Here is a 27,155-nt window from a genome sequence, read left to right as displayed (position 1 = left end):
TCATACAGCCATAGGAATTAAGAGAAAATAAAAACAGCAAAAGTTTGTATTTTTCTTTCCCTAATTGTATGTGGTACCTAACAGAATGCTTTGCCAGACCTACAAATCACTGTGAAAGGTTTAAATTAGAGAAATTATGTCAGCAACATCATATTCCCTGTCCTCCAGGTTAAACTTGAAAGGAAGTATCAATTTCAGACAAGCTTTTCTTCAGGTCTTATGAACTTGAATTAAGTATTTCCTATGTGATTGAACCTGTATTTATCTGTCCCATCATTTGAAATATTATTTACTCTTCAAAGTTATTCCACTTTAAAATTGCTTAGAGGCATCATCTTAGGTCACTGGGTGTGCATGCATGTGCAAGAAGCGTATGTATGTAGAACTGTAGCTCACTAGCACTTATAGCTAGAACAGTATTCATTAGGATATCTGTTATTGTACCTAGTTCTCTTATTCTTATTTTTTTTTTTTTTCTTAAGAAAACTTACATATTTTTAAATTATTGTGATTGTCTATTATACTAGATTCTACAAAGCAAACTTGCTGCCCAGGACATGGCAATTTAAAAAAGTGCTTATATTATCATAGCAAGAATTTCACACTGATTCAGAGAGAAAGACTCTCGCTTTGCTGCTGTAATTTAAAGATAACGCGGAACATGAATACTGACATGAGTCATTAATTATTTAAGTCTGATCAAAGGCTTTAGTATCGCTAATAGAACCATTTACATGGTGCATTATGTCAAAGAAGAAGGAAACAATTGCCACCTCCAGTTTACTTTGGCTTCTAAAACAAGTCATGTTTTTACTAGAAATTATTGATGTAGGCAAGTTTGTGTGTCACTTTACACTCACTGAGTGACTTTTTTTCCCCACTTTTACTGATAAGGGAGACTTGCTGAATGCTCTGGAGAAAAAAAAGAAAGAAAAAGGTGAAGAAGACAAATATTCGAAAATTAAAAAAAAAAAAAAGCAGATGATTCTTTATGTGGTTCTTCTAGAGAATGGTTTTCCACATATTCATAATTTTCACTTCATAATCATGGATAATTGACTGAGAATGCAAACTTAAGCCATAGAAAGCAATCTATTAACATATGCCTTATCATTCACATAAAATACTTTGTATAAGAAGTAAAAATATTCATATTTGTCATAAGCTAATTTGAATTTCCTCAGGATTAGGTGAATGTCCTTGTCCTCTTGTTTTTCATTGTTCTTTTCCACTTTTGTTTCTGTGAAAAATACTTGGAATTAATGCAATTTTTTAAGGGACATCTCAGAGTCTCCTCTAAATATTTCAGTCTGACTCAATTGCGTTGCCATCAAAAAATATTTCATTACTTCCTTTAGTAAAATGTAAGGTAGAATCTCATTCTGCAGAAAATCTCCAATCATCTATAAAATTAAAAATTTACAAACTGTATTTGTCCTGAAAACAAACAATAATTATCTTGCTTTAGTTGTTAATGTCCGAAAAGGACCACCTTCATCTATAGTCTGTCTAACAATAGCTTTTCTACATGATAAGAATTTTCAGAACTACAAACTGTTCATCTGCTATTTTTGACTGAGGTCAGTTAAGACGATTTTAAGAGATGTTGCTTAGTTCTTAAACTTTCAAAGTTTCTTTCAATTTTTCTGGTGCTAATTACAATTAAAAATAATAATTTTAACTTGAAAAAAAAATATTTATTTTAAAAAAAGCAAAAACAAAGGAAATATTAATTATTGAAGAACTTTACTATCAAGACTCCTCAGTCTTTATAAAAATGGTCTAGACTAAGCAAGTTTTACATTTTTAAGGTCTGACATTTCTAAGTCATTTAAATACTATTGTGCTATGATTTTTCTCAATATCGGACTGATTTTTGGAAAAAATAACAAATTTTTTCAATGAAATTAATGGGATGTATATGATGCTCAAAGAGAATATGCACATTAAGTTGCAAAACCCAAGCAATCTTCAAATTTCTTGATGCCATCTGAGTGTGATGTCCTAGAGGGAGAACCAGTGGAGTGCAACTGTGAGTGACAAGAAGAACTTATATGACTTCTCCTGTGTCTGGTATAATCAAACTCTTTTATCAGAGATGCTTCAAAACTTTTTTCTTTCTCTATTGCACTCTGGGAAAATGTGGACAAGAAGGGAATGATGGGATCATTTCTTATCACTGACATCATGAGGAAAAGTGGATTCCTCCATCTCTTCTCTCTGGGGAAGTTTTATCTCCCTACGTTCCATACGACCACGGCTTACAGTTTTCAATTTATTTTTTTATTTAATTTTTATTTATTTATTTATTTACTTACTTACTTACTTACCTATTTATTTGTTTATTTATTTATTTATTTATTTATTTATTTATTTATTTATTTTGGAGGCTGTGTGGTATTTTGAGGATGGCATAAATCTGTATGTCTTTGCATTAAGCATATAGAATACAACTGGCAACAAAGTAATGATTTTTGTCCCATCAGAGTTGAGGGCAGGCTTGGATTCAGTGCAGACTGTGTAGGTGACAAGCTCATGACCTCTTCATGGCTAGGCTTCACTGATAGAAGATGAATGGGTTAAACTTCAGTTTTCACTTTTAACTCTTTCTGAAGATGTTATCTGGAACTGATCTTTGTGGAACTGAAAGCTATATTAAATATCTGAATTAACAGAAGGATGGTCATTTTTAATTTAGCCTTCTTAGAAAAAGAGAGTTAACTACTAGTGGAAAGGCAGAAACCACAATAACTTCTTTTTGAATGAGTCAGGTCTTTTCATCTGTTTTCTTTCTTAGGTGCTTCAGAAAAAAAAGCATATTCTGCATGGAACTGGATGTTAAAGCAAGAATAAAAAGAAAGAAGCAAACTGTGAAGCTCATGTTTGTTTCATAACTGGAAAGAAGATAAATAAGAGGGTTTTGAGAGTAACTTAAGTCTTAACTACGGATTCAGCAAAGGCACCAAGAGATTTATAAAATTGCTACTAGAAACTGACTTTCTGTTCAGTGTCAACTAAAACTGCATGTTTTGTAACAAAGCTGACCACTGTTGTTATCAGCCTCCTGTCTTGCTTTAGGAAGAATGCTTTTTAATTACCAGGAATTCTGGCCCTGACTTGTCAGATACCAGCTAATGCTGGGAGGCCTGGGATGAAGGGAGATCATTAAAGACAGTTACAGAACACATACAGGATAGACAAAATCAGATAACATATTGTCACAAGAGCATGAAATAATCAGGGGATGTGTTTAAAGCCAATTTTCAAAAGTCAAGAGTGAATAGGTCAAAAGTCTTCAGAATGCTACTACAATTCTGCAGAAAATCTAAAAGCATATTAAGTGTATAGTTCACAATTTACTTTGTTTTTACTTTCTCTGGTTACTTCATCTGAGAAGCTTTTGTCCTGATGTGCAGTACTGTTTGCGTCAGAGACACAGAAAGGTTTAAGAGCACAGATGCATACTCTAAAGTGCACCAAAATGCACAGAATAGCACTGTAGCTACATATGGGCTTTATTTCTTGCAATGCTGTACAAATGTGAAAACCAACATGGAAAGCATCAGAGCAAGTATAGATATTTTTCATTCACACTTTAACTTCCAGCTACAAATCAACATGTTTCCCTACATGTAGCTAGAAACAGAAAAGATGCTAAATCTTAAGTTTAAGAAATCTATCTGGTCTAGTCAAATAGATTTCTTGCCATTTGTTCTTTGCATTTTTTTTTTATTTTATCTTTTTCCAATAGTTTTTTGGGACCTAATGGGCTCTTGAATGTCAATTTCAAAGTAAGCCTTTCTATTATAAACAAGACCTGTTAATGAAAACAATAGATTTTAACACATTCTGGCAATGACGAGTCACTGTACATCAGTGCCATTTTGCATAAATGAGCCTTTGATAAATGAGGGTCTCTATCTTTTCTTACTGTGCATCCAGTTTTACACTTCTCTCCCCTTTTAATAAACCCTTGAGATGTATTACTGACCCTGACTCGAGGCTGTTACCAGTTCTGACTGGTGTTGTGATTTTGGTATTGCTGGAGAAAGAAATAAAGAAATGAGAATGAAATTCTGATTTTTCATAACATGTTAATGTCAAATCTATAGTCAAGCAATGCAGCGAAGGTTCAGAGACTGTCAAGAGTCTGCATGCTTAAACCTATTTAACTTTCCATATTTTTTATAGTGCAGTATAGTTTATATGTATATATATATATATATATATTTTTTTTAAGGTAGATTTTAGCTCTACTATCTATCATGCTTTGATGGGTATCCTCTATACTAAATAAAAGAAACACATGCACACACAAAAAATGAAAAATATCTTGGTATATAGTCTGAGCCACTACATGCGAAAGAGACACTGATGACAGAGAGGGAAAAGGTTGAAAGCAAAATGACTTACAGGCAGGAACAAAGGTATGAGCCTTTGCTTTGAACCTGGGAGCTGCCAGTATATCACAGGTGTGGGCCACGTGAACCACAGGAAGAATGCAACTGTGAGGAAAGTGATGACAGGTCCAAGTCTGTTCTGCATTCATCCCATCATGCACTGGTGCATCTGTTATGCATTTACAGAAGTTTTCCCTTTTTTTTTTGGTATCTTTTTCTTGGTAAAGTTATTTAAGCTAATTTAAGCAAATATTGAAACCATTATCATACCACCAATTCAGATACAATTTGAAAGTAGGAGGTACAATCTTGGCCATAAAGAGGTAGCACCAACTCTCCCTTGGAACTGCTGTAATAATGCTGCCCTGGTACCAGTAAGAATCTACTGTTTTCAACAAAAATAAACAGCAGAGCAATGACTGACAGCACATTCAAGCATGTGCTATAATAAATTACTTCTGAGAAAAGCTGTCTCTGGGAATTTACATTTTCTACTGCAATGATGAAGGTGCAAGATGCTAGCAAATTAGCTAAGGAAAGAAAAGGTGCATTCAGAAGGTACCCTGAAGGCCAAGGTCCACCACTGTTTCCTCCCAGCAATACACTGTGTTTACCATATGACCAGGCCACCCATCCATGATCCATACTTCAGTAAGTCTGCCACTATTTAATCACATTTACAGACAGACAGAAAATGTATGTTTACAGGCTATAGCTGCGACTATGTTTTCAGTTCATTTTCACTCAGCAAGTTTTATTTCACTAGATTAGCAAACAACATTAGTTCTGATAGCACCCTCAACCTGTGAGATACAAAGCAAACCACTGACCATGCCTGGTTCTTGACATCAAATGTTACTGTATTTGAGAGAAAAATCTAGCTATAGGTTAATGAAGTCACTTGCTTACCTTTGTGCAAAGAGCAGTAAATATTAAATGCAGAATGAAATGTTATAGTGAGAAAGATGGAGGAAGAAAAATAAGAATTTGCTTTGTTTCAGAAAGTCTTGTTATATAGAAATGATGAACTATGAACTACAAATTTAGGACTCACTCAAAAATATGCTGAGTCAGAATAAAGGACTTTTTCTGCTGCTGGCTGAAGATATTATTAACAATAGGCTTCCCGGGTCCATTCCAATTGTTCTGAAATGAGGGGATATGGCACGTCACTACAGGTCATGTTTTGCCCTGAAATGGAATCTACACAGAGTAGAACAGTAGAAAATGATATTTTTGAAAGCAGTATCTTGCTGCAACAAAGCTCTCTCCTGTACATCTTGCAAGAAACACAATGCTCTGAACTTCACTTTGTCAAGTTTCTTATTCCTTTATGACCGACAGAAATCTGTGCAGCCAAAGTAGAAAGAGGCCAAATTCAGGTCTATACAATTGCAAATTTTGAGTCCTTGCTGGGACTTAAGGCAGAAAGGAGTCATTTGTTCTTCAGATGTTTATTTATTATTTTGTGCTACAAGATTCCAAGTTAATCTGCAGTAATAGCAAAGTTTTATCTCAAATGCGATTAAGTGCTTTTAAAACCTGAAGTGACTCTTGAATTGCTTTGATGAATGAACTATTGGACAATTCTGGACTTTGACTCTCAGTGTCTACCTCTTATGAAGGCAGAAGCTTCTGAATTTAGTGTTCCACTAAAGTAAAAGGGAATCTGAAAAACAAATATATGCATGATAGGTCTGAGGCAGGGTGGTCCACAACCCTGTTGGTCTAAGCACTTTTATTTTGCTGAGATCAAGCTAGGCAATGTTAACAATTGCCCTAGAGTGGAAGGGCCCCAGTTGTTGAATCTGGGGGCCTGCAAGCTGGCCATTATCCAGGAGAAAACAGAGAGGAAAAACAGTTTCTAAAGTGGGAAAGGAAAGGGGCCTGAGTAAAAGTAGCACATTCCTGTGCCTCACAGGTCATTCGGTTGCTCTTTGCATTTCTGTTTTTATTGTGCCTCTGAAAAGCATAATTTTACTATGTATTTGAAGCCAACTATTTGGCAATAACACACATGGCTTGATTCTGATAATGGGGGCCAAGCCTTGTGTATGATAGCATGTCATGTAGTAGAAAAAAGCCTTGAGAAATAGTGATGCTTCATATATTCTTCCTGTGTGAAACAGTTCCAAGTCATTAGATTGGATCTTTAACTGTCTTTGGATAGTGAAAGCATAGCAACTGGTAAATGCAAGGCTATTTGCCTCTAAGATTGGTAATGTGAGCTCTGGATGAAAACAGTAAGGGTGAAGTTTTCATAAAATACTTGTTGAAAGGTGGATGTCAAAGAAAATACTTCCTTTCCATCTTGCTAAAAGAAAAATTAAACAGCAACAACAACAAAACAGAAAAATAAACAAACAGAAATCCAAACGTTTTCGAACAATACCTCATTCTGCACTGAAACAGAATTTTCTGTCTGTCTGCCTTTCTCCATCTCTTCTTAAAGAAACTGGAATTATTCCTAGTCTCCATTCTATACTGGACTAATTTTTCTTTTTTGATGTGTTTAAAAAATATGAAAAAGAGGCTTTTTCTTAAGAAACGCAGATTATTCCCCTCCTAAAAGTACCACTACGGAATTTTTCTTTCTCAAAGCATCCATCTCCTCCATTAGAATGATTAAAATCATTTTAATGTAGTGCCAACTGGGGGATTGTTGCCTTCTCTCAAAGAGCTGTTGTAACCTCTTAATCTCCTTTGTTTAGATTATTCCCATGTAGAAGGCTGCTTTCTGTCTCTAAACCTGCTCAACCTTTATAGAGATACATCATCTCTTTCATCTTTTTCCAGTGCTTGTTTTAAAAAAGCTTTAGATCTGACTGTAAGTAGGGTAGGACTAGCTGCTTGATAAAGTCATCAGGCTCCTAGCCCTTCTCTATGCCATCACTTACTTTCACCTTGTTAAGTCAAGTTGTTTTTAGTGCTTAGTTCTGTTCTCTTTTCCTCCTCTGCAACAGTAGCCAAAACAAAGGTTCTTCAAATCTTTACAAATGACCTCTAATACAAAAGCACCCCTTGTGTTTTGGTAATGATTTTATGTCAATGGCAATAGAAAAAAAAAAAAAAAAATGGAGTACAAGGTTGGTTTTTTTGTTGTTAATGCTATTTTTTAAAAAAGACCATCTGAAGGTGCCACACCAGCAGCCATCCTTTTTTCATTAACATTTTCAAATTAATTTATTTGGAATGAAAAGCAAAAGATGATTCTGGAAGCTTTCTTAAAGGGCATGCTTGTCAAAGTAGTGCTTAAAATTTCCCCAGGTACAACTATCTCAATATGATTCCTTCTGAAATCTGTAGAGATGTTCTCAATTTTGTTCTTTAAAATTGTGAGTTAGTATCCTCAGTGAATCATGATACAAATAGAATTGGTAAGTAGATTCCCAGAATAACATTGTTAATCTTTTTCCTAACCTATTTTAACTTTTGCATTTAATTTATAAAAAACATCTTCTCTGTTACATTAAAGGTATGTAGCATGTTTCTCCATGAAATTCTCTGGTAGAAGTGTATAGATGGCACAAGTAATAAGATACTCTCTCAGTGACTTTTAGGTATTTTATATATAATGTACTGTACTATTTGTTTACTTTGCATGGTAAAGAATACCTGATCAATTGACAATTGACTCTTTTCCTGTTAAGATCAGCATACTTTTTTTTTTTTTTTTTTTTTTTTTTTCCCATTGAAATTGATTCTAATTGGACAAAAACTTACTGATAAAAGCCAAATGCAAAGTTCTGTATAGATTGCCAGAGAAAATGTGCTTTAGTAATAAATGTTATGGTTGCATACAGATGACATCTCTATAGTATAGAAACTATTTAGCATGTATTAAAACAAATAATCCTCTACAAGCCTGTTCATTTCATAAGCTAAAAATTGTTTATAAAGCATTTAAAGACTACAAATAAAGACTAGCTTGATGAGATAGCGTACAAGAACAGTAAATAAAACAAATACTACTGCAAGTTTAGAAGGGTTTAGAAAACACCGTGCTTCAATCAATCAAAAACTTTAAACACATCTTTTCCTATAGAATTTCTGCATCCACTTTTGTAAACACAGTTGCTTTAAAGAATTAGGTCTTGCATCGAGGTGCTGCCCTTTCTGATCAAAGCTCAGACTTCTAACACTTTGCTGTTTGCTTGATTCTCGGAGTAGCTGGCGTTCAACCTGGTGTTCTAAGGTTGTACTGCCAAGGGAAAAAATATGACATGTATCCTTGTAAAATCTGTGCTTTCTTTGGCATTCCTGTCTCCCAGGGCCTGCATCCATGTGGTAGTTCTGCTTTGTTTTTTCTAATTACTAACAGCTGAGAGAGTATGAGTCCAGGAGAAAAAACTTAAACTAGCTCTAACAGGTGCTCCAAGGCCAAAACTCTTATGCAAGAACATGTGTAAAATGAGATGTTCTCTGCACCTGCCCCATAAGTGATCACATGAAACAAACACTAGACAAAGAAAATATAAGACTGTTTTTTCTAAATGCGTACATTTTCCAAGACATTGTGCTGAAAGAGTGCAATAAAGAGTATCTACCTTTCTTTAATAACTCTGTGGGTTTTTTTTCTGAAGTCCCTTTGATCAAATGAATTGAAATCTATTATCTGTCATGAGCATTTCCACCACACTGTAAACTTATGCAGTACCCTAGATGATATGCATACCTTTCCTGAAATGCATCCTTTAATTGTCTCCTCAGATATTTCTGGCATCATAGAAGTGGCGGCTTCACCTAATGTTCCTGAAAACCACGTATGAACCTTTTTCATTTGGAAATTTTTACATTAGCATCACTAGTTATGCAATGAATAATGTTTGGAAACAATTGAAATGCTTATAACAGATGATAAGTACTTGAGAACATTTCACGTACTTCTGTTACAGTCAATAATGCCTCTGTGATTTTGAGATGGTTACTTTAATAGCTTACTGCATGCAAGGCCTTGACTACACTCGGGCATAATTTTCACCTTACTTATTTTAGTTATGTAAAAAGTTGAACATGTAACTTATAATATCTGAAGTTCAGTGTACTCTGCAGGCCTCAGAGCACTCATGCAGTGTTTCAGGCTATGCACATGCAATATTTTCGTGGCTGAACATACGGATCCAATCTTTGACATGACAGTGTGTACAACGAGATCTTGTTACAACTCCATCATTGAGTCCGCACGGATGTTTTCTGTCTTCTTAATGGCAATGTCTATCTGCATCCTAGCATTTACTCAGCTCCCTCTGGTGAGTGCTGGCATGGTACCTGCTTTGTATCCTGGGTTTTTAGCATCCTCATTCCTGGGGCTGTATTAGAGATACTGGACATCAGAGTATACTGGTGTCTACTTTGTACCACGTTAGTCGTAAAGTTGTAAAGAGGATGGTGGAGAGCAAATCAGTGCAGAAAGTGGGTAATGAATTGGGGTGTTATGAGAGGGTTGGTTTACCATACTGACTTGCTAATATGTATGTTTGTGCATATGACCATGTTTGTTCATGCTGATGCCTGTTCATAGCTATGTGGTTTAGAGCTGTTGCAACTTGCTGAGCCTCAAAATGGAGATACAGTGTAAATTAGATTAAATTACAGCAATAAGCAGTAAATTCACTGTAAAGAATGTGATTTTTTTTAATCTTCTTGGAACTTTTTGGCAACGTTTTCCCCTTTCATATTACTTCAACTATTAACATACAGGAGGTCCAGGAGACTAGAATTGAAAATCTCCATTCCGCTTTTCAAAGCTGAATTACGTTTTGTTGCTAGAGAATGCAGGCTACTGCCTCTGACCAGGGTTACAACTCAGGCAAAAAATGTGAGAAAGAGTAAAGTTGGTGGGATGCAGATCAGGGAGAATGAGATGGAATGAGTTGTACCAAATAGCTCCCTATCCAACACATCAAGTAACATTAGACAGCCTCATTTTCTATATCATATGCAAGACGTGGCATAAAGAGGCACAGCATACAGAGATACAGTACAGAAATGTGATATATAATACATGGCAACTAGTTGGTTCAGGTTTTGTTGCCAGTGCAGTAGAGCTGTACTCTACTTCTGTCTTTGAGACTCTCCATGATTGCCAGGATGAAAATTTTTTCCAGCAAGTTTCTGTCTGTATCTTAAATGACAGAACGTGCTCAACCCTGTCAGCCATCCAAGCTGCAGGTGTTTAGTGTTCGGCCCTCAGTGAGACTGAACAGTCCACATGAATTTCTGATGATTTTTTTTATGGAAGCTGTCTATCATATGGCTTACGAGAGACTTGTGTTGAGCAGCGTGATGCCATCTTTGACTGACTATGGTTTAGTGCCAACAGAAATATTAGCCTTGCTGTTCTATCTATTGCTAACTAAATTAACTATTCTTAATACTGTACATAAATCACTGCCAAGATTCTCTTAGCAAATATGCTGACTTTGTTAGCATGATAAATAAATTTGATAGCAGAAATAGCGACTAAAGACAAGGACGAGGTGCCCCTGATATCTCTGGTGGAGCTAACTAGAATTAACCTGAAGTAGTGGTGGGTAGACATCCTGCACATCACTAAGATACGCTGGGATCATAAAGCAATTTGTGGTGGAAAGTCAGCACTTGTATGTGTATGGATGTTTTAAATAAAGCTTATCTGGCATGTTGGGGAACTTTATTTTCTGGGTTAATATTTTAAATTAATGGTAAGCCCAAAGTGGTGCAGTTTAAAAAAAAAAGCGATACATGTTAGCTTCTGGGGCTTCAAAAAGGCAAAAGCGATGCATTGTTAGTTTTTGGGGAAGGCTGGCTGCCCATTAAAACAGGTAAGTCAAAGTGTGCAGATAGATACACTTTTGCTCCCTCCTCACATTCTTTGCCTTTTGTTAGCACATTAAATAGGGAGAATTATTCATTTACTCTGCTTTATTCAGTACTTCTGTATCAAGAATTCAAGTAAACATTTTAGAAAGAAATCAAAACCATTGATGTACAAATAATCTGTAGTAAGTTATATCGCGTAAGTGATGGCTGAGGCAAAAGATATCTGGAAAAATAAATAAAGAATGGAAGTAAATGAAAAGGTACAGAAGTGCATATAAAATCTGACTGATAGAAACCAAATGCTTTTCCTTCCTATCATGCCTCAAGCTTCTAAGCTAGAAGTATCTAGCTGCAGTAAACAAACAAGGTAAAATGGTTTCCAATGGGAGGGTATTGCCCTTGAAAGAATACAGAAGGGGCAGTAACTGGTAACTTCAGCTGCCATTGCACCACAATAGGAAAACATACCATTCCTTGCTGCCATTTACACTTAGGATAAATACAGTAGTTTACTCCAATGTGTTATTACTTAGATTTGGGAGCTATTAGACACAAAATCATACCTTACTAAAACAATCTTGCAAAGGAAAGTATTCTGAAGTGATAGTTAACTCAGAGAATTGTGTTAGAAGGGCATCGACCATGCTGCCAGCAAGTAATTTTCAGTAGCAGCAAGTCAGTAGATCACAGCAAAATCTGTGTGAGGTTGAGGACCATCCCCTACATCTGCACTGTATTTATCTGAAGTTATAGTGTGGGTTTGATTCAGTTAATTCCCCTTGACCAAATGTTTCCTCTATGCATATGATGTGGGGCTGTCTAAAGGACTGATTATTGGCTTGAAGTCTGATGTCTGAATTTTCAGTATGCTTAGTGCAGACATAGAATGAATCTTCTAGGTCAGGCCATGCCTATGAGCAATTGTTGTGGTCCTGCAGGGCCAATCCGCTATATTAATCGTATCCTATCTCTGTTGGTATGTGCCAGTTATTTTGTCTTAGCTCTGGTCTGGTCTCATAAATTGCTGTTAGTACATAAACAGATGTATGGGATGTGTTCTTGGAGCACATCTTGCCATCTCTTTTCATCTGAAAGGAATACATTTCATGTGGTCTACAGATCCCCTACAAAGTGAATGAAAGCATGATAACTGGAGACTGGCTTCAGAACTGTACTTTATGTCCAGCTAAAATGCTAATATAGAGAGTTACTCCCTTTAGTTTTTTTCTAAAAGGAACGACACACAACAAAATTTCCCTTTGAGCCAAACGAGCATATTGTTAAAATAAGCAGTCAGGGGGTTTCTTACAGAAGTGCAGTGTAGATCTGAAATTACTGCTAATAAAGACAATGAAAGAAGCCTCATAGCAAAGGAGAAGCCCAGAAGGAAAAGATATATTAGCTTGTACACTGAACTGCTAGTGTTCTGGCAAAGAAATACAAAAATGTTTCTACAGGGGCTAAAAAAAAAAAAAAAAGAGAAATATTTGGAAGAGAAAGTGTAATAACTGAGGAAAATTGGCAACAAAGACAATCTTAAATTATCTGTAACCTTGTATTGTCTTTTGTTTTGTTGATCCTCAGTTCAAATTTATACAGCCACCTGAGAATTTCTTAGTTTCTGAATAAAGCATAAATATGTTAGAATAATATAAAACAGATTAAAAATGTTATCTTGTTATTTACTAAAATAGAATATATACCTGGGAACTTGAATGGTATTTTTGTGTTCTGTATTTTCAGAGTGTATTGTAATTGCTTGTAATACAAATTATGTTTTATAACTATTAATTGCTGAAAACTATAAGGCAGGATAACATGTGCTCTGCTTTGTACTGTTTTAAGAAAGTGACTACAGATTTGCAGATAGATCAAAGAACAAAGTAAGAATCTACTAAGGAGTGAAGTCATGCTTTTAGAGTATTTAATAAGTTTATGTATTGCAAATAAAATTAATATGAAAGACAAACAGTTCTGAGGTAAAGGTCTATGGCAATCTTTTCATTTTTCAACAAATAACCATGGTGAGCTGTAGAAAGTACTGCTGCCATGTAGAGTTTGCTCCCACAGTTTGCCTAGTAAAGATAAGCTAGTTAGTACTTTATTCAGAGGTGGCATTAGTACACTCTTTTAAGTTACTCTTATACTTTCCTCAAGTAGAAAATCAGTGCTTTTTTTAGACCTATATTTGAGACCCTTCACACTAAGTTGAAATTAGAAAAGTGTGATTAGGAGTAAAGTTCCTACATACAGGAACACATAATAACAAAAAACTCTACAAATTTCTTACAGAATCAGTTTAAAGTATTGCTCTGAATTACTTCAATTTACAAGAACTTGGAAAGGCTCATGTACCTTACTGGCAACCTATTTTATTGTGCCAGGTATTCTGTTTTTCTCATAAACTTTGCCATTTATGTCAGAATACACATTCCTTTTCAATGTAAGAGTCCCTGAATTCTCTTTTGATATTTATCTTTGTGTTGTACAGACATTCTAACAAACAGTGTAATGACAACCGAGCACTGGACTGCATCCTCTACCGTGGACACTGTACTAAGCAACTTATGTTTTAGAAATCTGGTTTATCGGAGTTACATAATCAGAACTTCATCAAAGAAAAGTCCATGATCATCTCCTCGGTATGGTCAAAAAATGAATGAAAAAGAGAGAATAGGTGATTGTAAATGAGCAGAAGTACCCAGAACTATTTTTTAGGAGATGTTTCTCCTTCTCCAGCAGTAGGAGGCAGCAAAGGAGCCTGGTAAGTTGTGGAGGGGATTTGACCTCCTGTCTGCCCCATCCCTCTTGCAGGAGCATTCCTGCTTCCCAAATCTGTTGAGGGTGAGCAGGAAAATCCAGAGGCACATGAATCACAATCTCTGTTTTGACCATCCTTAGGCTGAAGAAAGGATGTCTGAAAACCCCGTAAATATCGATGGCCACTGCATCTTCTGAAGTTATAAATAAAAATGGGGGAAAAAAAGGGAAATGGTTTTAAGTTGAGGGAGGGGAGATTTAAGTTGGATGTCAGGGGGAAATTCTTTACAGAGAGAGTGGTGACGTGCAGGAACAGGCTGCCCAGAGAGGTTGTGGATGCCCCATCTCTGAAGGTGTTCAAGGTCAGACTGGATGGGGCCCTGGGCAGCCTGGTCTAGTATTAAATGGGGAGGTTGGTGGCCCTGCATGTGGCACTGGGGTTGGAGCTTCATGATCCTTGAAGTCCCTTCCAACCCTGGCCATTCTGTGATTCTGCGAAAGTCTAGGACAATCTACCCAAGACATCAGTGGTGGTTCAAATTGTAGTGGTGAAAGTTAAAAAGGATCCTAAAATACAAGGTGCATTGATTTGTTTTTAGATGTAGGGAAAGAAGCTGCTATGTCTTGTTACCAGAACCATATGCGGTATATTATGCTTTCCTAGACACTAACGGTAACCAGCAGCATCTTCTACCTGCCACTTAGAACACAGTCTTGAAGTAAAGGGTGACTCTTCCTGCCATTTTCAGCCAACTGGTGTTTTATGAAATACATAGTCTGATTTGTTACATTCCCTGCACTCCATTGACCTTTGCTTTCTAAGACAAAAGAAAAATTTTACAGTAGCAGTTACTAAGCAATTACTATGTTTATCTGAAATTTTCTCAGACAGACACTACATTTTCTTTGATGAGATGTTTTTGAAGTGGATCTAAGATTTTTGAAGATTTTTTGCTTAATTCATAGTTAAGTTTAAACAATGTAAACATTTCTGTTCAAAATTAAATTTCAAGTACTTAACAATAACAGACACATCCTGGATAAAAAGGCAAAAGCTTGTGTTTAGTTGCAGATCATCTATGGTGCTCCTGTTGTCATGAAATATTTATTGGAATTGTGCTATTAAAAGATTATGGCACCACCAAGCATTTAACCATTGCCATCAATCTCTCACCAAATAAAGGAGTATAAGCCCCTCTAAGCCCATATCTGGCTTCTCTTTCATCTTTTTTTCTATGTGTTTATTTTGCCTATCAAGACCAGATGAAATATAGAATTTGAAAGAGAAAATATGTGGAAAAAAGTGTATTTTTTTTTCTTTCATGAAAGAAATAGACCTATTGTGAAGTGCAATAAATTATCTCTTTCGCATAAGGTATGTTTTCTGTGGAGGCTGGCCACGTTTGTTTCATATGAAGAGAATCACACTTTTGCTGTTGCCGAGTTAAATGCAGGAAATGTCTAATCATACCTCCTAAACTTTTGAACCATGACAGTGATTAATCGGCGCCTTTGAATTGCTTATGTTTTTGCAGCTAGAAAGAAAGTGCTGATAACTGATTAAGTACTAGTTCTTGAAATGTGGTGTATGTAACAGCAATGAAATATAAGTAAATCCTTTTGTTTTAGTGGGACTTACCTTCAGTCATGCAAATATATCTAAATACTTGGAGGCTGATCTGGCTTTGTGAGTCTGGATATATTTCATTCATTACTACGGAGTCATTATTTTGAGTACATTGCAAGTTAATTACTCTTTAAAATTTGATTAATCAATCACATTAATCCTTAGCATAGAGATATTAAGGATATTGCTGCCAAGGATATCACTATTCAGGTACACTTTTTTCTTTTTTTCTTTGTCCATTTGCGTTACAAGGAATTTTTTTTTGCCGCAGAACTCTTGGTATGGTGGGGTATGGTGCTGTATTTGATTCACAAGGATGGTTAAATATTTAGGCAAAAAAATTGAGCTGTGTTGGCTGAACTCTATCACTCTTGATAGGATAAAATAAATTCTTGCATGTCTAGATAAAATTTCCAGTCTAGGAGGCATGAACTAACATAATGATGTGTTTCCTGTTAGAACATAGTTCAAAGCAATCTAATCGCAAAGCCACAGTCACTCAGGTAGGAAAAGACCTCAGAAAGTCTCTGGCCCAACTGCCTGCCCAGAGCAGCTCCAGCTCAGGGATCAGACCAGGCTGCTCAAGGCTTTCTCTGAGCAGGCCTCAAAAACTGGAAGGATGGAGCCTGCACAGACTCCCTGGACAACCTGCTCCACCATATTCTTTTCGTAACAGTGAAAAAGTTTATCCCTGTGTCCTACTTGAACCACTCTTGCTTCAATTTATGACTGTTGTTTCTTGTTTTTGTGCCACAAACCTCAATAAATGCCTGATTTTGTCCTGTAGATACAAAGCCATGTCTTCTCCAGGCCAAACAATCTCAGTCCTCTAGCCTCCCTTTACACAGAAAAGTGCAGGGTTTCACATTTCCTGTTGTTAAATTTTATGGGATTCCTCTTGGACCATTCCCATAGTTTGCCTCAGTGCTTCAGAGTAACACCTCTTTAATTAAGCTTATCAGATGTCTTCTCCATTTTGGTGTTGCCCTCTTACTTGGTAAGAGTCTGTAACATCCCAACCTGGGTACATCGGCGACATGAGTAATCATTTCAAGTGCAACGGAAGAGCTGAACTCAAATTCAGCAATGCCATCAAGTGAAGTGACAACCTGATTAAGACTTTGTTGAAATTTATGCTGAAAATTTATTTGCAGTGTACAGCCTGTTGTCATTACCAAACTTCTGATTGAAACTGTGTTTATGATGGAGATGAACTCTTGCTTGGAGTTCCAGTACCAAAAAACTTCATACTTGGTGGCATTTTCTTTGTTGGATACTTACAGAGTATGTAACACACAGCATTTCTCCACACAATTTAGAAATTGTTTATATTACTTGAAGTATTATGTAAAAAAAAATTAACTCTACAGCATTATAATGACTTATAAAACCTATACTGGGATTTAGAAGCCATTTTGTAATTGTGCACAGCTCTGCAAAACAACAGAAAACAGGACTAGAATTGAATTTGATATGCGCTAGTAAACTACAGGCTAACAGGTGTGCAAGAAAATAAAGAAGCTCTCACATACTCAGAGTAGTAAAACATTTCAGAAATCCAGAGTTTGCTATTAAAAGCTGATATTCATGCCCTGCCACTGTACATCAGGAGGCAATGTAACAAAATATAATAGGATTTTAGCTTCCTTTTATGTTAAATCAAACTTCCAGAGAGAGGTACCAGTAAGTGAGATGGAGCTAAGCTATGAAACAAGCACTACTTTTTTCTTGGTGGTTCAAATCGGCCAGCAGATGAATCCTACTGGAGAATTGTTTGGGCCCTGTGATTGCTCACATAAGCAGTGTAAGTACTTTTAATGTTCTGAATGTGATTTAAAGAAATGTGATTACAGAGACAGGTTCACAGAGAATAAATAACTCACAAAAGATGGATGAAAACTAGAGCAAATAGATGTTCACCAGATAATAGTTCATTGGGTGCATGGAGTTCTGTATGACAGGGGCCCCTTTTTCTTCAAACATGTTCTTTGACACTCTTATATTACTATTCTCTATGGCCAGGATGAGGCGGGGCCACCATGAGGGAGTTGTAGGCTACCACGAGGCCTCCGCTTAGCCCCCTCTTCTCTGGGCTGAACAAACCAAGGGACTTCAAACACTCCTCACACACCTTTCCCTCCAGATCCTTCCCCATCTTTGTAGCCCTCCTTTGAATGCTCGCTAACAGTTGTATATCCTCATCTTGTGGCACCCAACTTGTACTCAGTGTTTGAGTCGGGGTCATTCCAGGTAGAGCAGTGAACAACTCCTACCCTCACCCACTGGCAGTGCTGGACCAGAAGAATCCCAGGGAATGGTTGGCCCAACACAGCCATGTTGTGGCTGTCATGGGAAGTTCTTAGTGTCACAGAGCCATGGCTGTATGACGTAACAAACTACCTCCTGCCAACCACTACAGATATGTGGACCCTGACAACAGAAAACCATTTGCTGACTGTATGGGAACTGCTGAGTCACAGCCTGAACCTCTGATCACCTGAGGTGAGCAATGAGTCAGCCCTGGGAGCACAGGTGAAGGCATTTCAGATGTGCTACGGGAAGAGATGGAGCCTGGCTGCACCTCTCCTAGACCCATTTAAAGCCTGACTACCTGTGGGGAAGGATCTCTTTTGGAGATCGCTTCTCTTGGAGTCTTCTCAGCAAGCCCAGGATGATGGTGAACTTTCCATCCCTTCTCCTTTGTGTGATAGTTTGTTTAGGCTAACTTTCCTGTGTATTTCTTAATCATCTACATCTGTATATTCATTGATTATACAGAAAGGAAGAAGGGCTGAAGTTAAGCGTGGAGGGTCTATTCCAGCTAGGGCATTTCTATTAAGACAGGACAATAAACAGTTTAAAAGGCTGGTACAATTTGAAAGAAGAATAAAAAAACGAAGCCAGTAAGTGCCTCTCCATTCTTGGTACTTTCAGGACTGCCCTGGGACTCCTGCATCCCCCACATTCTCTCCAGTGAGAACACCTTTGCCTTGCAGTTTGAAGGTCTTCTCCCTTCTCTGGGCTAGGGAGGGGCTTGGCAATATGACAGCACAGGGCAGGCTACAGGCACAGCCTTTGCCTCTCGGCATCAGACATTGAGGGACAGACGGAGGGCAGCAGAGGCATCTCTCGCTCTTTCTGTAGGGCAGTACAGAGGGACAAGAAAGGCCTTGGCAACCCCCGGTAGTCGGGACGGCATTTAAAGAGCTCATGCTTTGATATGATGCTCTGTTATCTTGAATGTTTATTTTTTTCCCTCCCTCTTGTCAAATGCAAAGTAAGTTCTTGCATTTTTTCTGTTGCTGCAAGAGAAGAAAAGTGTTCAGAGAGCCAGATATGTTAGGAACTGGCAGAGCTCCACTGACTCACTGAGGTTAAGCTGTCCCAGCATTCATAAAGGTCAGGTGGTTACAGACTAGAGAGAGCAACATGACATTTAGGTCTTTGGCCATAACCCAAATCTATGTGGTCAGCATTGCTTTTTTTTCTGAAATTGAAGTTTATTCACTTATATCTAGTTGCCCTTTGTAAATATTCAAGATAATCTTTTTAAATGTGGCCTACTTAGATAGCAATCCGGAACACTTGGCTTGCCAAAATGTGTCTGTGTTTTAGACTTACAACACAATGGCTCTGTATAGAGTCTTTTTTCCTCATTAATTTTGCACGTGTATCTTTTAAAGTGTGTTGTACTTGAGAATACCAGCTTCACAAGTACGTGAGCAAAATGGATGTTCTGCTACTGAAATTGGTAGTTGTCATGGCAGTGAATAATAAGAAGCTGTTTGTGAGTCATTATCCAGGTTAACTAACACAGAATACAAAGGGAATAAAGAAAAGCATTCACTGAAAGATTATTACAGCTTTTCAATGACAGTTCTAATGATGCAGATGGAGCTTTTCTTTAACTTCACCTGAAACTAGGGACTTCAATGGTTTGTTGAGATCTATTTTACAGGACAGCAGCACCTCTCTTACAGGCCTCATTTTCTTGGAGATAAGCAAAATTACTCACATTAAATTTGGTTTGTCATAAGGAAGCGTTAGAGAGGCTCTCTCTTCCATAGTTTCATTCATTCTCCTGAATCCAGCTTTTGGATTCAGCTCCTGATAGGAAGCAAAGCTAATGATGATTATTTGTACAATCTTAGAGCTCTTTTTCTTCCTTTCATCTGGGAACACTTGCTCTCTCTCCCTCTCTCTCTCTGTCCCTGAGTTCAGCTGAATGGCAGCCAAACTACATCACTTAGCTATCTCATTAGTCTTTTATAAAGGGCAGGACAAAAAAAAGTGAGCAACACTGAGTTATGAAGAGTTTCATTTCAGGGAAAAGGTTTCTCTGTTCTGAGATGCAGTTGGAAAGACTGAACTTTAGGTCAATCTAAAGAACACAGAGAAATAGAGTATTTAATATTGAAAACACTGAAAATAGTGAGAACAGGAGAAGAAACTGGCCTCTTCAGAGCCATATTAATAGTGTAGCAGAAAATGATGGGTGGAATTTTTAAAGCTCATGAATAAATTTGGAGCACAGTTTTCTGAAAAATAGAATTTCTGACTCCTTCTATAAGGCAAACCTAAGAAACTTTGTGAGTAGCTCACATGTCCTAACCCATAACATCTGATTTTTGTTCGAAGATTCTGTAAGACATAACTAGATAGACATACACTTAGCTTTTTGGAGGTCTTACTATCTTTCAAAACTTTAATACAGATACAACTCTTACTTCAGTAGTTTTCTTTTAGGAATGCCAATAAAAGCACTGCAGGAAAATGGGTATGTATTTTTTTTTCTGTTCATCTTTTCCCAACAATCTTAACCTATTTTTGTAGAAATAGAGTATACATAACTCAAATGTACTCCTGCTTCATTCTTATTCCTTTCAGAGGTTTTTTTTATGAAATTATGCTGCTGCATCTTCGGATGATTCCAACTAGTTTCAGTTGTAGACATTTTGTTGCAAAGGCATTCTATTTGCATCTCAGTTTTGTTTACAGTCTCAACAAAGCTGTCAAAAGTCTACTAAAAAAAGAGCAGATAAGTACTTCAGGCACAAAAAAGATGAAGTGGTAAAGGATGGAGAATCTTGTATCAAGATGGTCACTGTCTTGTGTTCTGTTAAAGGACATCCTTATGCTTCCAGTTGCACACTGAGAATAAATTCACATGTTTTGAAGAATACATATTTTATTATAACTGCTGCCAATCCTTCTTCAAATAGGAATGGAAAAGTGATGAATTATAGCAGTCTCAAACTCCTGAAAGCAGAGCCTGATGATTGTTTTTGATCTTTTAGTTCAGCAAAGCAGTCACTAACAGGAAGCAGGCCTTACAGTAAACTGTATCATCACAGAAAACTATAACAGGAATCCTGAGTCCTAAAATACATCAAATGTTGAAGCAAAAGCATGTTTGGTAAATCAAGTTCCTTTAAACTTTCATAAATGATGTGCTATGCTATCAGTTCACAGCTTAGTCTTTTCCTCATATTCATATTGTAGTTTGGCTAGAGAAAGAGGAAGAGAAATCCCAGCAGAGATTTGCCACATTGAATCTGTGCTTGATGTCATTAGAAGTGGTGCTGTTTCCATTTGTGATGTAACAGTAGGTTTTTGGAATCCACAATGTTCTCCATTTGAAGTTCAAGCCAAAACTGACTTATGTGATCCTTATTCTGGAAAGATACACAAAGGAAAATTTTATATAATAAACTATGTTAGTAATAGAGCAAAGTGGTTTCTCTATTTGCATTATAACTTTGTCTTCTTGTTGCTTCAAGATACTACACGCATACATTTGAAAGAATAGTCTGAAGACTGTAAGTGTGAAGCAATTTTGCTGGTCTACTACTTCAGTTCATTAAATTAAAAATAAAAAAAAAGAGCTGTCACCTCTGCACTCCACTGCGTCCTGCTCCCTCTGCCCAGGGGCAGTGTGACAAAGCAGAAATCTAATCAGAAAAAGGCAAAAATAGATGTTTTTACTCAAAGATAAAACGCTGGAATCATGCTTCTCCTGGAACAGGCAGCAGTGGGAAAGGGGATGAGCCAAGCATGGAAAATAGGCAGAAAATAAGACCTGGAGAGTCAGAGTTACAGGTCCTCCAGTGATGAATTGGGATTCTTTGGCCCTTCTAAATGGAGCTCTGCTCCCTAAATGACTTGTCACCCTTAACAGCCTTGAGCAGAATGGATGGCAGACAACTCTTACCACAAACCTGCAGAGGTACCCAATCCCTATGTACCTGCCTGCTTTTCCTGTCCTAGTTGTATATAGTGATGATAGAATTGCTGAAACCAGGAGAAATATTATAAAGTGGGGAGAGCCACAACTCCTTGCAAAGTGCACTAAGTGATTTAACAGCTGCTTTTGCAGTTTTGCACTGAACTTAAACATTAGGGTTGGACTGTGGTGGAGACTAGTGCTCTACTTTCACAGTGGGAATTGATAATAGTTTCTTGTTTGTTGTTGCTGTTGTTGTTATATGAGTTGGGTGTTTTTTTGTGTTTTTTTTGTTTTTTTTTTTTTTTTTTTCCTGAAAATATAATATGAGCCAGCAGTGAGTGCTTGCAGCCAGAAAGGCCAACAATATCCTGGACTGCATAACAAGAGGGGTGGCCAGCAGGGACAGGGCGGGGGCTGTCCCCCTCTGCTCTGCCCTCATGAGGCCTCATCTGGAGTACTGCATCCAGGCGTGGGGCCCTCAGCACAAGGAGTGGAGCTGCTGGAGCAGGTCCAGAGGAGGGACATGAAGATGATCAGAGAGCTGGAGCACCTCTCCTGTGAAGAAAGGCTAAGGGAGCTGGGCTTGTTCAGCCTGGAGAAGAGAAGGCTCTGAGGAAAACTCATTGCAGCCTTCCAGTACTTGAAGGGAGTTTATAAACAGAAGGGAGATTGACTCAGTCTGATAGTGACAGGACAAGGGGGAATGATCTTAAACTAAAAGAAAGATGATTTCGATTAGTTGTTAAGAGGAAATTCTCTATTCAGAGATCAGTGAAGTGCTGGTACAGCTGGCCAGAGAAGCGGTGATGCCCCATCCCTGGAAGTACTCCAGACCAGGTTGGATGGGGCCCTGGGCAGCCGGAGCTGGTGGGGGGCAGCCCTGCCCATGGCAAGTGAGCAGAGAGGCCTCTGAGGTCTCTTCCAAATGAAGCCATTCTATGAGTTCATGATAATGTCTGCACCCATCATTCACTGGGTCTCTGTTCTGCCAGGAGGCTGTCTCAGCTATCCCTTTGCCAGATTGTTTCATCACAGATGCATTTCAGAGGTTTTCAACTGACAGTCTGACACCCAACACTTTTTCACCACTGTCGGTCCAAGCAGTGAAGGGGAGTGATGACGTGTTGCTGATGTCACAACTCTAAGCAGAACATCAAGTCAGCATCATGCTTGGCTGCTCTTGGAGCTCTGTCTTCTGTGCACTTGCACTTTCCTGTAGAGATTTCAGGGAGGAAGAGAACACTGCTTTTACTCTCTTTTCTCTCTCCCCCATCAAACTGGTTCAACCCCTGCAGCAGGGGATGGACCATCTTGCCTGTTGCTTGCCCCAGGAGAAAGGCCACTGCCAAGACAGCCTGGCTCAGGGATGAGTAGGAGAATAACACATTTTCTATGTGTAAATATCCAGCTCTGCTTAGTCTCAGAGGCAGCTGTCCTGTTTACACAGAATCTTACCTGATATGTGCTATTGTGCTTTACCACACAGGAAAAGGCCAGTAAGGGCATTCTTAAATGGAAGCGTGGTTCAGCAGTGTATAAACAAAAGCTAGTCAGAAATTTCCAACAGTAATCACTCTGTAAGTTGTTTCTTTGTTTTGTTTTTGTTTCGGGGTTTCCTATATCCTTTGACTGGAGGGGTTTTTAATTCCAGGTGCTGCAGGCCAAGAGAAAAGGAGCAGGCCTGGAAAAACCACATCCTCTCCCAGGAGCAGAGCCTTTGCCTGGCTGTGTGTACTCAATTCTGACTGGTTCCACAGCTATTGTGCAAGTGGGGATCAGCACAGAGCTTGACCTGCTGATTTTGCAAGCGTCACTTTAAGTCTCAGACACGCTCTTATCCCATTGAAGCAAACAACTGATCGTAGGGCAAAATGAATGCTCTCCACTGAGCTGTCCTGAGCCAGTAATTGCCTGCTGCAGCTTTTCTGCTGTTTCCTACAAAACCTTCTTTGTCTGACCACTGGGTGTCAGTGAAAGACTGTGGAGTAATTTTCTGTAATTAAATATACATGAGTTTCTCTGGTCTCTGTGGGTGTTCCCCAGTTAAGGTGGTCTGGGCAGTTTGGAGCTCACATACACACCAGGAGTGTATGATTACTGGGAAAAACCTCTCCAATCAGTAAATCTCTCAATTTATGTGAAATGAATAATTATACCACGGGCAGCTAAGAAATTAAAGAAAAATACTTATTTTTCTTTTTCACTACTCCCAGCATAGTACAAACAACTAGCAGAATGCTGTTAAATTTTACCATATTAATATTCCCTGATCATTAACCACCAATGCATAGTCCTAGAAGGTGCTGTCGTTAAAAATAGTGAATTAGTGGTATGAGGCTTATGTAAAGGTATGAGAACTGAGAGTGATCTGCACCCCAGAGTCTAGCACACTTTTAAGGCTTTGCCCACTGTTGATGGATGAGATGGGGTGACTTTATGATTCTCTGAATTCTCTGGCAGACTGACAAGAAACATGAGATTATCTAATATAAAATAAAGTACAAGCTAAAAACTCAGTGACAGCTATCTTTAAACATGAGGAAAATTGGTTTTATTTAAAAGAATGTATAAATACGTAAATCTATGTCACTGCACCTGTATTTGATTCTATGACTGGATATTAGGATAAATTTTTTTGCAGTAAGGATTGTAAGGCCATGGAACAGGTTGCCCTGAAAGGCAATGGATGCCCCATCCCTGGAGACACTCAAGGTCATGTCGAATGGGGCTCTGAGCACCTGATGGAGCTGAAGGTATCCCTGCACACTGCAGGAGGGCTAGAGTAGATGGCCTCTAACAGTTCCTTCCAACTGAAATGATTGTATAATTTTGTGATTCTATCTGAGCCATTGATTCAAGTTTTCAGTATGCCAGCAATATAACACACAGGTTGTTGGAAACAAATTTTGTAAGTCTGGCAGGAAACAAAGGCAGTGGCCGTTCCATGCTGAGCAGATGTCACAGCATTTGTGGCTGTGTAATAAGCACCCAATTGTGTATTGCTGAAGAAATGATCTGCTGTCAAAGAACTGAGACGGTCAGTGTCAGTCTCGTCCTCTGCAGATGTCAGAGTCCTCTAACTGAGAGAGAGGTATGGCCGAGCGCTGCTGAACTTCCCCGTTTTCCAACTCCCGGACAGGGCCATCAGTGCTGCCCGGGCCGCTAGAGGCCCCTCGGCTCCCGCGGAGCCACCGCAGTCGGGGCGCTGCGTGTGCTGTGAGTGCGGGCGGTGGAGTTTCCATTTCCATCGGTGTAACATCGGGTCCGCGGGTCACAGGAAGGGTTCCTAGGCAACCGAAGTCAGTGTTATGTATATTGACAATAACGTAGTTTTACAGAAATTTAAAAGAAAAAAAAAAAAAAAAAAGTGTTACTGCTTCACTCTCAAGCCAAAGTGCTCAGCCTGTACCTCTTTTGGTGCTCCAGTGTATGAAAGCAGTTAATTACATGTTTAAATTATCACTATCAATATCAGTCGTAATTAAACATGTTGAAATGGTGCTTGAGAAAGCCATGCATTCTGACTGGAGTCCTAATTATTTTTAAAGTTTTGGGGGTTTTTTTGTTTTGTTTTTTTTTTCTTTTTTTTTAATGTGAAGATTATTTACAGTTCTATTATCATTTGCAGAATCAGAGGATCACAGAACTGTTTTAGTTGGAAAGAACCCTTAAAAGTCAGCTGGTCCAACTCCCCTGCTATTAACAAGGGCACCTACAGCTGCATCAGGTGCTCAGAGCCCCATTCGGCCTGACCTTGAGTGTCTCCAAGGATGGGGTATCCGCCATCTTTCCCCATCTCAAAAGGGCAACCTTTTCCAGGACCTCACCACCCTTATCATAAAAACTTCTTCCCCATATCCAATCTAAACTTCCCCTCTTTTAGTTTGAAACTGGGCATTTGCACACGTGACTTTATTTGGCCTAAACAGATCACATTGCAAATTAGATTTTTACAGTGACAGAGTATACCGGTACTTTCAATAACATGCATATTATGTTTCTAGACTGGAAAACTAATGTAGGTTTTGAATTAGATGCCATTTAATCTAAGATAATACTTTTGTAATTTGTAAAATATGATTAATTAAAAATTAAGTTGTTCAACATCTTAAGTCATCATTGTGCGTTACCTTGATATATTACTTTAATCATGACTTCCACAAGTGAAGGTTTAAGCGTATTAGAATTATATTTGTTGGGAAATTGAGTAGGCCTCTCTTGTGTGATGCTGTGCAGTACTTACCACTCTGCCCTGATTTATTGACTCTTAATAAAAGACAAAGCATATGGTAAACTGTGAAGTCTCCAGCTAAAGCTACTTTCAGTGAGATCTTATCCAGAAGTGTGGTTCAGATTTAATCTGTTGTAATGAAAAATGCAGTCTGAAGGACTGATGGCATTTTGCTTCAGTCACAGGGATGTAGCGAGCAGCAGTACAGGCTGGCCCTGGAGGCATTCCTCCTTTCATTGTCCCAGAGATCCCATGGTCTCTCAGCTCCTGCTAAACTGGAGTGAGGACTGTACAAGTGAGGACATCAGGAGCTCCTTGCAGTCTCTATGAGCGCCTGCAGGTTTGCCTCACAGGAACATTTAAGGTTGCATCCAGTTGTGGAGTCCTCAGTACGGGAGATATGTGGACCTGTTGTGCGTGCTCCAACAGGAGCACATACAGAAGAAGGCCACAAAAGTGATCCAAGAAATGGAACACCTACTCTATGAGGACAGGGTGAAAGTGCTGGGGCTGTTCAGCCAGAAGGCTCTGAGAGTGGCCCTTTGTTGTCTGCAGGCGGGCTGTGAGAAAAGGAATGGACTCTGCAGGGTCTGCTGTGATAGGACAAGGGGAAATGGCTTCAAACTAAAAGAGGTGAGATTTAGATTGGACATAATTAAGTTTTTTTTTACAGTAAAGGTGGTGAGACAGTGGCACAGGTTGCCTAGAGAGGCGGTGGATGCCCTGTTCTGGGAGACATTCAAGGTCAGGGATGGGGCCCTGAGCACCTGATGGTGTTGTGGGTGTCTCTGCTCATTGCCTGGGAGTTTGATCAGATGACTTTCAAGGATCCCTTCCGACTCAAATGATTCTACCATTCTATGATTCTGTGCATCTGTGACCTTGTACAGAAAATGCAGTGTCTTAAGCATAACTCCGTGGTAAAGCTGCTGACCACATGGAAAAAGAGCTCTTCCAAAGCAGAGCAAAAAAATTTCTCTCTCTGAACTCACAACTTCTTACTCATTTTAGCATAATACTGTTAAATTAGATCATATTCTTAAGGAGGAATATCAATTTGAATCAATTGTTTCCAGAGAAGGAACCACTTCTTGCTTTTTTTTTTTTTTG

This window comes from Centrocercus urophasianus, unplaced genomic scaffold, assembly GCF_019232065.1.
Source record: "Centrocercus urophasianus isolate 14NV4802_14NV808 unplaced genomic scaffold, USGS_Curo_1.0 seq_12, whole genome shotgun sequence".
Lineage (NCBI taxonomy): Eukaryota > Metazoa > Chordata > Aves > Galliformes > Phasianidae > Centrocercus > Centrocercus urophasianus.
Note: the sequence above shows the minus strand (reverse complement) of the source record.